The 3,574-nt window shown below is 36.9% G+C and overlaps 1 protein-coding gene across 1 annotated transcript in view; it reads left to right on the forward strand.

Annotated features, from left to right (window-relative positions):
- Window positions 1–3,574, forward strand: part of LOC128248688 (uncharacterized) — a 181,401-nt gene that overhangs the window by 158,381 nt on the left and 19,446 nt on the right. The gene's annotated exons all lie outside the window — the stretch shown is intronic.

Below are 3,574 nucleotides of genomic sequence, written 5' to 3' on the forward strand. Positions count from 1 at the left end.
TTATTGTTGTTATGGTGGTGGTGGTGGTGGTGGTGGTGGTGGTGGTGGTGGTTAGGATGCTTGTGGTAACGATGCAGTCTCACGGTGGTGATTGTAGTGAAGGTAGTAGTAGTAGTAGTAGTAGTAGTAGTAGTAGTAGCAGCAGCAGCAGCAGTAGTAGTGGTAGTAGTAGTGGTAGTAGTAGCAGGAGCAGAAGTAGTAGTAGTAGTAGCAGTAGCTGCAGCAGCGGCAGTAGCAGTAGTAGTAGTAGTAGTAGTAGTAGTAGTAGTAGTAGTAGTAGTAGTAGTAGTAGCTGCAGCAGTGGCAGCATCGGCAGTAGCAGTAGTAGTAGTAGTAGTAGTAGTAGTAGTAGTAGTAGTAGTAGTAGTAGTAATAGTAGTAGTAGTAGTAGTAGTAGTAATGGCGCGGGAATGTGTGGTATTTGTAGAAGAAGTTTAGTAGTGGTGTTGGTGATGATGTTGGTGATGGTGATGGTGATGGTCAGATTCGTTGTTTGCAGTGGTGACAACGAACTCAATCAACCAAAAGCCTCTTCTGCAAATGATTTATTTTAACAGATGAATTCTTCAGTTTTTAAATGTAATTGCTTTCAGATGTTCTCAAACTGAGAATTGCATTGTCATCTGGTTGTTGTTGTTTTCGTTCTTGTTATTGTTGTTGTTTTTGGTAGAATGATCGCTGCAATAATATCTATTGTTTGTATACTTGTTGTTGGTGACATTGTTTGTGTTTTTGTTGTTGTTGCTGGCGCAAGTACTGTTCTCTGACGTCGCCAATGCGACAAGAAAGAGCAAATCTCTTTTTCCTTTAAAGTACAGCGAATCTGGAGTAATCAAAACTCAAAAAAAAAGAAACCATCTTCATTATTGTTATTGTCTTTAGCATTCCGCTGAGGTCGATTTAACCCTTCACCCTTTCGGGGTCGATAAATTAAATACCAGTTGAGTACTGGGGTCGATGTAGTCGACTATCCCCCTCCTCCCCCAAATTTCAGTCCTTGTGCCTATAATAGACTGGATTATTATTATTATTATTATTATTATTATTATTATTATTATTATTATTATTATTATTATTATTACTATTATTATTCCGTGTGCAAGGTTTCGAGCTAGCAGAATCGTTAGCACGCTGGACTAAGATCCATAACGGTGTTTAGCTCGTCGTTGCGTTCTGAGTTCAAATTCCGCCAGGGTCCACTTTGCTTTTCATCCTTTCGGAGGGGATAAATTAAGTACTAGTAAAACAGTGGGGTCTGTATAATAGAGTAGATCCCCTTCCTCCAAATTTCAGGGCTTTTGGCTTTCGTAGAATGGGTTATTATTATTATTCCATGTGCAAGGTTACGAGCTGGAAGAATCGTTAGCATACAAGTCCAAATACTTAGTAGCGTTTGGTCCGTGTTTACGTCCTCAGTTCAAATTCCGCCGAGGTCGAAGTTGCCTTTGGTCTATTCGGTCTTAATAAAATAAGAACCAACTGAGAACTATCGTCTATGTAATCTGGAGCAAAACATCTCATTTTACGTCACTTCAGTTAATTCCCCTGTAAATGAATAAACCTGAAATGGACTGCATTTCTGCTCAGTGGGTATCTGGTAATCTCAGCCACTTCTACGACGCAGAAATAAAAAAACTGGCGTTTTGACTCCCAGCACTCGAACAGACTAATATCCAGGTGATTTATTTTTGTTACTTGCATTATTACACCTGCCACATATATAATCTGCATTATTTAATTTAACGCCGCAATATATATTTCGTTTCTTGTTGTGTCTTGGGAAGGTGTTTACGCCAAATAATACATGCGCTGGCACAATATCACTTCTTATTCTTGACCTTGAAGATAGAGAGAATCCCATTGATGAAGTCGTGAATAGCGACAAAAGAACTTTGACTAACAAGCAATGCATTAAACAAACAGTCGATTAGTTCATTCGTTAGATATTTAATCAATTGGCAAGTAAGAAAAAGAACTGATATTGAGCAAGTGCGTGTGTTATTATTACCAGCGTAATGACCCTGAAAGACAAAACAAAATTTGTTTCAACACACGAATTCACATCAAGAACCTTGTAAACCAAACTTTAAAAAAAACAAGGAAACGAAGTATATTTCATTTATTTCCTCAGTAATTATTTCTAATGCCTGGTTAGTTTGATTATGGTTTTATTTCCCATGGTCTTTGATATTTTCATCGTGTTTGATATTTTTCTGGTTTGTAGTTATTCTTAACTTTTTTAGATTCTATCGCTTTCAATTCAAAATTAATTTCGTTTGTTGTTTTCTAAATCAATGCATTCATTTATTTCTGCTGAAACCAGTAGTCTTTGCTCCTCTTCTTATTTAAGCAGTGTTAAGTTTCGACTTCTCTACTCCTTGTTTACTCTGTCATCTCCTGTGCTGCGTTTTAATATCAGATCAGCTTTGGTGAGTGTTTTTGTTTGCGTTCTCTTCTCATGAGTGTTAGAATTTAATGATTTGTTTAATATTTTTCTTCTCTAAGGTGTCGGGCTGACAGAAAAGTTAGCACGCCGGGTGAAACATTTTGCCGTATTTTGTCTTTCTTTATGCTCAGACTTCAAATTCCGCCGATGTCGACTTTGCCTTTCATCCTTTCGGAGTCAATAAATTAAGTACAAGTTGTGTACAGGGCTCGATCTAATCGAGTGGCTCCCTCCCCAAATATTTCGCCCTTGTGCCTAGAATAGAAAAGAATATTAACTTGTACGGAAAATTACTACACAGCCACGCCTACGCCTATAATAAAAAAATATTTTTCTTGTTAATTTAAATAATATTGGAACGGGTGAAAATAAATGAAGAAACAAGTAAAATTAACAAATTCGCTTGATAACCCATGGTGTACCCAACCACAGTGCGAATGCGTCGTCGTTCGATCAGTTAGAAATAGTAGCACATTCGCCCCCAAAGAATAGCCTATTGTCTCAAATAAATGCAGGATATATTGTCAAGAAGAATAGAACAGAGTGTTTAACTGCATCGCTTTCACAGAAGGTTAAGGTCTTGGGTGGAATGTCTTCTATCAATGATATGCTCAATCAAGAGTGACATTATATCTAAATAACATCTTATCCTTATCTCTCTTACGCTAGCAGAAGAGCTAACTATTTAAAGGTAAAATATCATTTACAAAAAAACATTCGGGTAGTAAAGGCGCCATAACAGGAAATTAACTGACAGATTCTTCATTGAAAATGACATGTTAGAATGCTTTACTTCTCACACACAAATCGAATAAATTATGTATGTAGGTGTACGTGCGTGTGTTATGCAATCTGTAAACAATGTTTGCGAGTTAGCGTCTGTATCTGCGTCTCATATTCCGTATAAGCGATGTTTGTGAGTATGAGATGGTGTGTCTAGTTGTGGGAATATCTGATGTGTGTGACGCATAAACGGTTTGTTTGCATATACCAACACACTTATTTTGTTTATTCAATTTTCTTTACACTACTCACTACTCGCCTGTTTTTTATCTCGCAATCTCTTGAAGTATAAATCAATACACTCTGGTTTTCTGATTGTGATTTTTATATATACATATATATATA

This window comes from Octopus bimaculoides, chromosome 9 (assembly GCF_001194135.2).
Source record: "Octopus bimaculoides isolate UCB-OBI-ISO-001 chromosome 9, ASM119413v2, whole genome shotgun sequence".
Lineage (NCBI taxonomy): Eukaryota > Metazoa > Mollusca > Cephalopoda > Octopoda > Octopodidae > Octopus > Octopus bimaculoides.